The sequence below is a fragment of the Balearica regulorum genome, chromosome 2 (assembly GCF_011004875.1).
Source record: "Balearica regulorum gibbericeps isolate bBalReg1 chromosome 2, bBalReg1.pri, whole genome shotgun sequence".
Classification (NCBI taxonomy): domain Eukaryota; kingdom Metazoa; phylum Chordata; class Aves; order Gruiformes; family Gruidae; genus Balearica; species Balearica regulorum.
The window spans coordinates 28,394,909-28,408,013 of record NC_046185.1 but is presented as its reverse complement, the minus strand read 5'-3'; the positions used below and the strand labels follow the sequence as shown (position 1 = coordinate 28,408,013).

Below are 13,105 nucleotides of genomic sequence, written 5' to 3'. Positions count from 1 at the left end.
AGCTACCACAATACTGAGCATTCCACGTCTGTGGAAATTGCTTTTTGCATCTTTAATTTGCAGGCTGTGTGTAATAGGAGTATGAGCAGAGTCTGTCCCACAGGATTATTAGACAGATGAAAAATGTGATGCAATAATAGTGGAATAAATAGAACAACAAAGCAATGAAAGAACAGCTAGAGAGAGCAGATTATTTGGGAATAGAGTTATATACCATGTAGCAAGGAACACTACACTGATCCCTTCTGAGTTGACAGAAGTTCTGGTAGGAAAAAAAAAAAAAAAGATGTTTGTATATATTTGAGACCTGAATTTTCAATACACCAGGAAAATGATTAAGATAAATAAATGTAGCCAAGCATGTCCAATTAGTGATTAGTCACTTTCATTGTTTTTTTCGACAGTTGTCATTGTGCTAAAAAATTCCAAACCTCCAAACCAGTTTTTTACTGTCAAATAACAGAATGGACATCCCTGGATATTATATGATTATTGTAATGGTGACCAAAAAAAGGAAAATATTTTAATCTTCCATATATAGATCAGAAAAAATACACACAAAACCCCATAATTCAGTCATCAAGTACACAAAAGACTCTTAGTACAAAGGTTAGTGGAAACAAGGAAGTGGTGGGCTGTCCAACAGACTAAGGGTCAACAAAAACATATATTTGCACTGACAAGGAACATTTGAAGCAATATCTGCACATGCAGGCAATCCAGTAAGCTGCAAGCTTAAAAATCATAACTGTTGTGCAGGTCTGTCCTTAGGAATTGACGGTACTGTCCTGGGACATTGCATGATCCTCTGCCCGCTGCTCAGGCCACAGAGAGTGGCTTCAGAGCCATGCACATTTTGAAATGTTTGGTAAGCAATGTCAGAGACTTGAGACTCCAAAATAGGTCAAAATGTGATTGACTTGAAAATTAAGGGGCTACATTAATCAGGGAATATTTATTAGCCTCAGATAGCTCTTGTCTGGTAAATCCATTAGGAAAGATAAACTGAAAAAGAGGCCTGGTAAAACAAAATAAAACCGATTTCATACAAAGTTCTATAACACTACTGATTTTAACTAAGGACAGGAATTTGTCTTGAAGAACTGAAATGCTAGAACTGAAGAGTTTGGCAATCTGAAAGAGGAGAACAAAAGGTGGTAAGTGATGATTATCGGTAAAAAGTAGATCATAACATTTGACATGGAACGGCAGAGGCCCTTTGAAACTAAAGTAATGTTTTTACATTCATCATTATTCAATGACAAACAAAAACTTGGTTTCTGTTCACAGATTCACAGATTGGTAGGGGTTGGAAGGGACCTCTGGAGATCATCCAACACCCCTATTAGAGCAGGATCACCTAGAGCAGGTTGCACAGGATCATGTCCAGGCGAGTTTTGAATATCTCCGGAGAAGGAGGCTCCACAACCTGTCTGGGCAGCCTGTTCAAGTGCTCGGTCACCCTCAAACTGAAGAAGTGTTTCCTCATATTGAGACGGAACTTCCTGTGTACCAGTTTGTGCCCACTGCCCCTTGTCCTGTCACTGGGCCCCTTCCTCTAGACATCCATCCTTTAGATATTTATAAGCATTAATAAGATCCCCTCTCAGTCTTCTCCAGGCTAAAGAGATTCAGTTCTCTCAGCCTTTCCTCATACGAGAGAATCTCCAGTCTCCTCATCATCTTTGTAGCCCTCCACTGAACTCTCTCCAGTAGCTCCCTGTCTTTCTTGAACTGAGGAGACCAGAACTGGACACAATATTCCAGATGTGGCCTCACCAGGGCAGAGTAGAGGGGGAGGATAACCTCCCTCGACCTGCTGGCCACACTCTTCTTAATACACCCCAGGATACCATTGGCCTTCTTGACCATGAGGGCACATTGCTGGCTCATGGAGAGCTTGTTGTCCACCAGGACTCCCAGGTCCTTCTCTGCAGCGCTGCTTCCCAGCAGGTCATCCCCTGACCTCTGCTGGTGCTTGGGGTTATTCCTCCCTAGGTGCGGGAACCTACACTTGCCCTTGTTGAATTTCATTTGGTTCCTCTCTGCCCAACTCACCAGCCTGTCCAGGTCTCACTGAATGGCAGCGCAGCCTTCTGGTGTGTTGGCCACTACTGCCAGTTCTGTATCATCAGCAGATTTGCTGAGGCTACACTCTATCCCCTCGTCCAGGTCATTGATGAAGATGTTGAATAAGACCGGACCCAGTACTGACCCCTGGGGCACACCGCTAGCTACAGGCCTCCAACCAGACTGTGTGCCTCTTATCACAACCCTCTGGGCTCTGCCATTCAGCCAGTTCTCTACCCACCTCACTGTCCACTCATCCAACCCACACTTCCTGAGCTTGCTTACGAGGATGTTATGAGAGACAGTGTCAAAAGCCTTGCTGAAGTCAAGGTAGGTAACATCCACTGCTCTCCCTCCATCCACCCAGCTGGTCATGCCATCACAGAAGGCTATCAGATTGGTCAGGCATGGTTTGTCCTTGGTGAATCCATGTTGACCACTCCCAATAACCTTCTTCTCCTCCACGTGCTTATTGATAATCCCCAGAATAAGTTGTTCCATCATTTTTGCAGGGATAGAGGTGAGGCTGACTGGCCTGTAGTTTCCTGGGTCCTCCTTCCTGCCATTCTTTAAGACCAGAGTGACACTGGCTTTGCTCCAGTCCTCAAGCACCTCTCCTGCTCTCAATGACCTCTCAAAGATGATTGAGAGAAGCCTAGCAATAACAACTGCCAGCTCCCTGAGCACTTGTGGGAATATCTCATCAGGGCCCATGGATCTGTGGATGTCAAGTTTGCCAAGATGATCTCTAACCCGATCCATGTCAACCAAAGCAAGGTCTTCCTCTCCTTCCTTCCTGTTATAAGGTGTTTGGTTTGGGTTTTTTAACAGCTTTCTATTCAGTCAAAATAAAGGTTATTGTGTATCTTAAAGAATGTCTTTAAAGCAATATATACATTTGAAAGAAAAGTAGCTAAAATTTACACTGTTGTTATGTTTGATAGATTCAAGAGAAAATGTTAGAACAGAGAAGGTAAAACAAAGATTTTGCTCTTAGAAAGCACTCTGAGAAACAAATAATAGGATGTTGACATGACCATCAATGAATCATCTTAACTTGCCATGGAAATGTCATGTCACATGAAGCCCCATTTTAACTCAAGTGGCTTGAAAGGTGATTGCTGGTTGCTCAGCAGAAAGAGATGAATTTGAAACAATAAATCTTGCAAAAACCTGAAGGCCAAAAATGTATTTTCATGCCTGACATAACAAAACCTTTATTTAGTATATTATCTGACCTGCCCTACTCCTACAAACAGCAGCATAATAATATTGTGGAAGACCCAACAGGAATTGAAAGCCATCTGTATATGAGAGAAAATTAAAACATCTAGAGTCTTATAATTTTGATGCCATTTACTGGTATTTCAGTAAACTCTTATTAGGCACTATGAAACTATTTACTGATGTCTGAGATCTGTCTCTGAGACCATTACTGTACTTGCAAAATTTTATATTGGTTTCAACACTGACTGAAAAGCATAAGCAACCTTGTTTTTCACTTGGATCTTTTGACATTGTCTTCTCACCCTCAGTTATGACAAGTTTGAGCTGTTACATTTTGGAAAATAAGATATTTTAATCATATCTCCTCAGAATTCCTACTGACAATCTCTTTCTCACATTTATTAACACTTATTTTGAGATCAGTTAGTTCTGCATCTGCTTGGTTTCTAAGACAATATACAGTGTATCCGCTCATTAAATCCCAGGAGTCATATCCTTATTTAGAAGCTAATACTACCAATGCAGAGTTCCTATTGTGAGACCTTTATTTCTTCCAAGATTGATTATGGTAATTTTTATTACACAGATTTCCTAAAGCTGCCTGGCTCAATTTATAGTCCCTGATGTTTCCACTCTTCGTGTTCTTAAAGCTGCAACATGTTCCTACCTTGCTAGGGATTTCTGTTTTATGAAGACAATGAGATTAGCTCTGGTGATATGTGAGCACTTGAAAACCATACTATGTTTCCAAGGTTTCCATGCTAATTTCCAATCTTTCACTGTTTTCCAGCTCCTGGTCTGGCTCCTTGTCCCCAGATACCGTTCTGCCTCAGGGCATTACCTTCCTTTGTTTCACTCAAGTGTGGAAAATACTTTCTGGTAAGTCACCAGGTCCATAACAGACGACATATTAACACTTCAACCCTAAAGCCTCCCCTGAATACATCAGCCCTAATACTGATACTGTGAAGGTCTAGCAAATACTGCTTGGAGATGCCAGAGCCAGTCTGAAACGTGAACTGGTACCTTTGATTAGGTTTCCATTAGAAAGGAGTTCGGTCCGACAGAAACAGATTTGTTTGGCAAAACAGCTGCATTGAGGACCCTTTTGGGGGGAATTGGGAAGCCTGCCTTCAAGGCAATGGGAACATACACTTGGAAATTACTGGATTGTTTTCAGCTGGCAACTGTTTTGGTTGCTGATAATCATTCATAGCAAACTCTTGTCCCTGGAAACTCTTCAAAACAGATCTCTAGGGAAATATTCCTGGTTGTCTGTGTTGCCAGGTATGTTCTCTGAGAGACTTCCACCTCTGCAGATCTTGTCATGTTTTTCTTGGCTTTTACTAGGTGGAAAAGTGTCAGTAGACTTTTTTTTTTCTTTGAAAGGTGCCAAATAGCTCATTAAGCTGGTGTTGAAAGAGTCCCTGGCCACCAGGTTTTGAGGCACACACAGTCAGGTATCTCTGTCCTTGTGGAACAAAATACGCAAATGTTCCAGCTTCTCTCTGTGGAGAGGAGATGGGACTTTAAACTGTTTTCTGTGAACCTGTTGCTGGTGGTTGTGTCAGAGTTGATGCTTTCTGTGTTTAGTTTTTAACATCAAATAGCATAAATGCTGTACTTTTGTGAGGCTCTGAGTTGGCTTCATAAATTGCAAAGCCTGGAAGGACACTCCCTGAGCTTCCGGAAGCAGGAAGACCAGCTCCCCCATAGAGTCACTTTTGTCAAAAGGAACTTGTGAACAGGAAATATACTGTGAAGGTGACATGCCTGGGTAGGCAGATGTGCTGGTTTATTCTCTCATTTACACTTAGTTTTCCAGCCCTGCCATGCTTATCATCCTCTTTCCTCTGTGCCTAAACTTGTCTAAGGTTTCAGAGCAGAAACATCTACTTCACTGTTCTCTAATATGCAGATCAGATCATGTTTACTTTGACATTTTCTAATACTGGATAATTTCTGCTTTAGCTCAACTGAGACTAGTACTTATCAGATTAATTTCTGAATCATAGATGTAACCAATGTAATATCCATGTAATTATACCAGAAATTAATTTGGCCTATTATATTTAAATATTTATGTGAACATAGTCTCCATCTCCCTCATTTAAATATTTCCTTCTGTCACTTAGATACACAAGATCTGAGGCTGAAAACAGCCTGATTGTCATTGTACTGGAGTACAGTATCAATTACACTTAGGCTCCAAAGAGAGGAAATCAGCCAGTGTAAGGGGTTCCTTTTCCAAATTATATTTCTTGGAATACAGAAAATGGAAAACTACATGAAAATCCATTATTTCAAACGTCTGCCTGCATTAGAAAGCCTCCACCAAAATCACAGGATGTGTCATAATCAAATGCTTGAAAATAATTTCTTGAGAGCAGAGATTTTATATTCAGTCATGCATAGCAGCACATAGGAGTTTTTCCCCTCAAGAAGCTTCTTTGCATTATTATACTCCCAAGAAAACAGGATCAACTGGGAATCCAAAACTGAATTAGAACCTTTGAGCATCCAAAGGTTTTGTTTATGGAGATGGAGGTAACTAATCCCTAAATTCCCAGGTTCTGACCCCTGAGGGTTGAGGTTTTTTCTGTACTAATACTGAAGTCACATGTCAATAGAATGCCTGCTGGTCACCTGAGTAATGGAACAAAGAAGACCTCGAGTCATAAAGTTTGCCATTTCTCAGACCCTCCTGAGCACAGGTTTCTTCTATGTGAAAGAGCAAGACCGTGACTTTCCTTGTGTACCCTCACCCAACATGCCAGAGGTGGCTGCAGAGAAAGGTGATCAGCAACCGTTCTTGATATGAATCTAGGTTCAGGGATGTGAGACAGGGGTCAGACATACATGTTTTGCAGGTAGTGCATGAGACTCTGAACCTCTGACACAACTAGGTGATATTCCCACAATCATAATTCCACAGTGCTCCCTGAGGGAAAAAACACTGCATTTCTGTGAATCTCCGTGAAAATCAATATTTTTTTGCAAGATCTAGGCCTAAAGCCAGAGGTGAAGGAATCAGGAGAAGCCAGGTGAAATGCCATTTAAAACAATAACTTCCTGAAGTTGCAGTTTACAGTGTTTATGGATGGAGATTAGTTAAATATTTGGGCAGAACAACACTCAGTCTATTTAAAAGAAGATGCAACACATTTGTAGGTAAGAGGCATATCATATCACAACTGTACAACAACGTACTTAGACTAGACATTGAAGTTTCCCCTCTGTTCCAAAGAGATATTAATCATAGCAGGGAAAAGGAATCTATTTGTCTGTCATTCTTAGAGAAAAGCGTTAAAATATATGAAAGTTCAATAAACAGCTTCGCATGACATCAACACTGTTCAGCTCAAAACCTTCAGATCTTTCAGTCCTGTATAAAAAGACATCAGCTTTTGAAATGTACATACTAAAAGAAATGCAGAGACATGATGGTTGTGAATACAGAAAACTATTTGTACACAATCAAGTTAGGTAATGGTGCAAAAAATTGCTCTATAAATCAATCAGCCCTCTATACTTGTTTCATTAAGGGATAATATAACTCTGATATCATTTCCCTAAAGTTGGCTAAGCTTCTCATATTTGATTTCCATCCAATTTTTTTAGCAGAACTCAGCATTTTAGAAACAAAGGAAAGAAAAAAATCCAGTGCAGATGTACATTTTCATGATGTTTAATGCAGAACAGCAAGGTTGCAGTACATTAGTCATCATGGCAAGCAGCCTATATGGAATATTAACTAAACTTTGAAGAAAAGCTGTATTTGTTCTAAATGCCTATACTGGTGTTTGCAGAACATTTGAATATTCCAAAGTGAGTATGAGAGTTATCATTAAGTCAGGGCATTACTGGCTAACCTCTCCCCATAGGCAAACGTGTGCAGCTCTAACTGATGGTAATATGTACCTGTACAATCAGACCTTAAGTCAATTTTTGCCTCATATTGCCATCTTGATTTGTACAAGTTTATTCTGAAAAGCTGTGTACAGAATGAGAAAGACAGCCACTGATGTTTCCTGGATCATGGCAACACCTCATTCCTGATTCATCTCCTGCACATTCTTTGCTTGATCCTGTTAACCACCCACAGCTCTTACAGAAGGTGCTAAGCTCCCTCTGTTGCCATTTAGTTCAATGGGGTGACAGGAGATTTTGACCAAATGTGTGATCACATCACAATCAAGATCACTTACCTTTTGAGTGAGATGAGATCATGTGGCTTCTTATAATCAGCTTGTATCAAGTTTAAAAGGGTGTGTATAACATTTCACGCATACAATCATTAGTCATCTGATATATTAAAAATAACACACCCTCAAAAATATCATCTTACCCCAAATCCTCTGTTTTGATGATGTAAAGTAAAATTCATCAGACTATTATCCTAGAGGTTCTTTTTTGAAGAATAAGCCACAGTATCTGTTCTCAAGTGTTCAAAAATTGTACTGATACACAACAGATAATTTCCTTTTCAACTCTTGGATACATGAAAAATCATGCAAATAAACAATTGACATGATTATGCTTTTAGTGCTGCTCAAGCTAACAGTCGTAAAGTAATTTTTGGCTCTGATGCCATGTTATTTTGCAAGTTAAAGTAATAAGTTAGGTAAATGCATGGTTTTAAACACTGTTTTCGTGGTGTAATCATATTTTCACTCTATTACTAATCTTTTATGTCTATATCCTTAATCCATTTCTACAACACAGTTTTGTATATTTTTGTTTTGTTCCTTCTCCTACATTTATTCACTTGCATTCTGACTTACCTTCTGTCTCATGCTGTGATACATTTCTTCCTCTCTCTACATCATGATGGACTTTTTCTTCATTGATCTGCTGATTTGGACATAGCTTCTTCTCTATTTTGACTCCTTATTTCAGCCCACGAATACCTAGGTACTTAGTTCTGAGGCAGGTAAATCTCACCTCAGAAGGGAGTTCTGCAAGTAGCAAATAGATTACACAAGAGTTTGCAAGGTCCATCCTATTTATCAGAGACTCCTGAACTGACTAGCAATGCACTCGTTCCCATGCTCTCCGCCACATGATACAGTGAAATCTGGCTATCTCTCCTCATCAGAGGCCCATCTCCTACAGACAAGAACCAATGTTATCTGTGTTTCATGTGTTCATTTGTGTGCCAAACACCCACATCCAGATCCCTGGGTCTGTGTCCACACTGCCTGGTTCAAATGGTACTCTCAGACTTATAATCCATCCCATAAATCCTAACAGCTCTTTGAAGTATATGACCCCGATCCTCAGACTTCAAAGCATATTCCAATCTGGATAAACACATACTGCCTAAATCAATCTCCCTGAACTCTACAGTTTTGCTGTAATAATAGTATGTGGGGGTTTTTCTCTCCCCTGCCCCACCGCCTTACTGGAAGGCTTAGAAGCAGGTGTTTTACTGACAGGAAGAGTGAAAAGACATTCCAGTTTTTCATCCCCTCTACACCAGGTCAATCATCATCAGAGTTCAGCTAGCAGAATCATAACTGCTAATGTAGCTACCAGAACTGCAATGAAATATGTCTCAGATATGTCTCAGGTTAGCTAGACAGGAGAAGGTCGGTGTGCAGATGTAGACATGGCTTATAGGTAAATATATCAAAAGAAGTGTGAAGTAGTCATTGTTGTAAAATAAGGCAATTGGAGGTGAACAGCTGACAACAGAACATAGACAATGAAAGTGAAAAAGGAGAGGAAGAGTGAAGCTATAAATCTGCTGAGTTACACTGGAATCACTTTTTCTTCAGGCCTTATTCAAGTAGAAAACTCGTGGTTTTTTTGAATGGGAGGTGCACTATGCCTTTCTCATAACAGGAAAAGTGGTAAATCTATAATCTGATCAGCCATTTGGATAGTTAAGGTGCTGCCCTGTGTTTAGGCAGAAGCAGCTGGAGACAAGATTAGATTGGTTCAAACCAGAACAGGGACAGCCTGTAATTATTCCAGTCCTCTGAGCCCAGACTTTTACTTTCTATGGGCAGCTGCAGGATAGCCAGACAGCCGCTCTCTGCTATTAACAGACAGATAAGTGATTTCTTTTTTTTTTTTTCATTTCCAAGATCAGATTGATCTTTGATTGACAAGCATCCAAACCCTTCTGTATCATCCTAGCTCTGTCAGAGAGAGCAATGAAGTTGATATTGATGGAAAAAAGGTACCTCCGATACATGCAACCCAGACAAATAATTAAATATTCTAATTTCCAGCCAGGCAATTTTAGTCCAGGTGGAAGATGTTAGCACTTAGAGAGGAACATATCATATGCATCTACCATTTAAATATCTTTCCAGGGCAACCTTTGAATCAAGAAGGCAAAGGATTGATCTCGTAGACTAACAGCTGATATACAGGTTTGAAATATTCCATGAAGAGAAGAAATAGTTTAAGGACTCTTACCTAAAAAGAAGGGTTAAAAACCTACTAGGATCAAAAGAGATTGACTTTGCAGAAACAATTTCAGATTTGGATGAAAACAGTAATTGAAAGAGTCTTAATTTCCTTTTATAGTTCAACTGCCGGAGTTCATACAGACAAAGTAGATAAGGACTGTAATGGTTAAAGGAAGAGGTGCTGAGTTTGTAAATGAAGTCAGTGTGGAAACCTTTTCTTACTTTACATTTTAAAAAAAAATGAATGGAAAGGACAAAGAACAGGATAAATGTGTTTTACAAATGCTAGAAACATATGTAACAAGATTGTTGTATTAGAAACACATGTTGAGGGAAAATTATGATTACATTGGAATGACAAAGACTTGGTTAAATCAAGCTATCAACTGGGATATAAAATTACCAAAGCATGAAGTTTGCATACGAGTAAGGTAAAACAAAAGTAATGAGGGAGGGACAATTTGTGTGTAGGGAGAATACTGAATAATCAGAAATAAATGACACTAGGATTTTGGCTGACACAACAGGGACTATTTGAAGTAAACTGCAGATTGAGATATGGAAAAAGTTAGTCCTTGGATCTAGCCAGAGATGTTCAGAAGAGAATGAGAAAGCATATCAGGAAATGTTTTTACAGATGAAGGAAGTCTGTATCGAACTTGGCATAATGATCATGTTAGGAGTTCAATTGCCTAGACATTTCCTAGGAAAATATTAGTGGGAAAAAGTAGGAAGGAAGCATGATTATGAAAGTAATACAGGATTGCTTCGTGTACAGGAAAAGGGTAATGTGGGTATAGTGACTAGAGATAAAGCAGATATGATGAATCCAGTCAAAGCTGGGGAGAATATTACAATAATTAGTGCAATACTTAGGCTAGAATGCCAATAAGTGTAAAAAGGTAAGTAGCGATTGTATTTTAGTAAAATCAGACTCTGAATGAGTATTAATAAATTAAAAGTAGTCTAAAAGAATTCTGCTCTGCCAAAGGAGATGCAGAAACACATCTGAGATATATTTAAGAAGGATATATTTAAAATATGAGTAATATATCAGGAATGAAGAAGAACAAACACTGCAATTGTGTCAGGGAAGTATAATGCAGTGCCTTCTTGCATTCACAGAACAAGTATAGGAGAATTTTGTGGCCAGTAATGCAAGTTTTCAACAGCTTAAATGACCTATGAGTTTGTGCCTATTTATTGTGTTACCACTGCTGAAACAAAACCAGGAGAAGGAACTGGAGTTGAAGAGAAGAGATTGAGTGTGAAAAGGGAAATGATAAATGTCTAAATGTGTTCTCCAACATTTCCCTGCTTCTGGGGGATGAGGTTCAGAAATGAGCTTGGGTGCCATGCACAAAGCCTAACAGTGATCCTCCACTGCACATTACAGATGAGCACTCATGTCAGATGTGGGGAACCTGGGTTCAAGACAATATTTTGTCTAACAGAGGAAATTACTTTCTCATGAACAACCAAGTAGCCTGAGGTAGAGTGCTCTTGTCTTTTCATTCTGAAGATGATATCATTCTATCAATGATACAGCATTTGCTGTTTGTTGAGTGTTGGCTATTAGAAGGATATTTGGTGATTGTCTGGGGAGTGCCAGGATAATGTTTCAGTGCATGGAATGATTTCAACCAGAGATGTTGATGCAGTCCTAAATTTCCTATTGCTCTGCAGCTAGTACCCTGCATTCTTCTCTGGAGACAAGAGAATGAGTTCAAGCTGTTATTCAAACTCAATGAAGAAATGTGAAGCTGTGCCTGCCACATCTTGGTCATGCTCCTAGCCTCCCAGCAAAGCCTTCCTTCTTCACCTTTGTCAATAGCTCCAAAGGACTACTGCTGAACTTCCTTCTTTGTTCATAGCTCTACTTTTATCTAAACAAATGCATTGTAAATTCCACTGGAACTAGGCTGGTTTTTAAATAATATGTAGTGTACTAGTTTAATACGTACAAACCTATTTTGTTTCATATTATCCCAGATTACTTCTTTTCTCCCAGATTTACCACAAAATAATAAAATGTACAGAAATTATTTCCACCCTCCTGACTGTCATAATCTTTATGCAAGGAAACATCTTTTTTCCCATTTTTGTACAATGTTCAGAGCCAACACACTTGTGCTGATTAGCTCAGCCAAAATCATTTTGCATTCCTGTCTAGACACAGGACTAGATTCTCTCTGAGGTAACCATTCCTAGAGCCACGAGGGATCCAGAGGAGACCTACTGGAGTTACCTAACAGAGGAGTGGACAGATATTCTGATGATTTCCTCTGTAGAAGGAGTACACTTCTCCATCAGAAATACAAACAGGACTCCTCAGGGTAAAATTCTCCTAAAAAAATTGTCAATATGTTGTGAAAAGTAGCAACTTAGTTACCAGGAAGTTTAAGTACACAAGAATATTCACACATGCAAAGAGCAAAGCTAGGCTGAACCTTCATTAAGCAGCGGTCTTAGTCATAACTCTAGGAATCAAGACCATATATCACAAAATTCTTCATTGTGTGTTCATTTACTCCTATTAACTTTCCCGTATGGCTCAGTTGTTAGCTGTTCTTCAATTTTGTACAACTGGCCTCTTGGCAATTGACCATTTGCACTATTTGTGCAATTGACCATTTGCTCTATTTGTACAATTGAGCATTATATAGACTTTTAACAAAAAAAGTGTATGCAACTTGTACTGATCTATTAAGTTGATTTCCATTTTCATCCCTGCCTCTACTTTGGATCAGTAAATTTTGCATGTCCATTTAACTCCCATGTCAGCACTTTTCAGTAGAAATCTGTTATAATTTTTGGCTTCCTAAGCAGCTTCCAAAGGTCCTCAGCTGATCATCAGGTTGAATACTAAACACTATATAAATTCTACACAGGTACTACTAAATACTGCAGAAAAAGGAGCATGCAATTGCTTCCCTCTAAGGAAAAATATCTTTGGAAAAAATGGAAAGGAGACAAGATACACAGATAAGCAACATGGTTCACAGTATGACTGCCCAGATTGCTAAAGTATAGTGCAGTGTAAAGTGTGGGTGCCTGTACTCTGTCTTGCAAGAGTCTTTACGCAACAAAAGGCTCAGACTTTCTCTTCCTGGAACAAGTTAAGAAATAAAAATATTAGTAATTTTCTTATACTGAGATGATTGGAACTAATGTTGAGGTTTGAAAGAGCACTGCTCTAAGGATTAAAGCATGTTTTTGACACTTTGTATATTCCTTGACATTCAACAATCAGTGTTAGAATGTTTGTCTCACAGCTGTTTTCCTCCAGGTTTCTGATAATCCCACGCATTTCCCCTTTCATTCGTAGCAGCTTCACACTCATATGCAACAGACTGGTAGTAGCAAGCACTGGTCCCTCTCATATA

The 13,105-nt window shown here is 39.3% G+C and overlaps 1 long non-coding RNA gene across 1 annotated transcript in view; it reads left to right on the top strand.

Annotated features, from left to right (window-relative positions):
• Nucleotides 1-12,304, top strand: part of LOC142600715 (uncharacterized) — a 36,443-nt gene extending 24,139 nt beyond the window's left edge. Inside the window, exons 2-4 of the long non-coding RNA XR_012834275.1 lie at nt 2,583-2,876; nt 4,088-4,176; nt 11,406-12,304. This is a non-coding gene — a long non-coding RNA (uncharacterized LOC142600715). The remainder of the gene's footprint in view (nt 1-2,582; nt 2,877-4,087; nt 4,177-11,405) is intronic.
• The last annotated feature ends 801 nt before the right edge of the window (nt 12,305-13,105 follow it).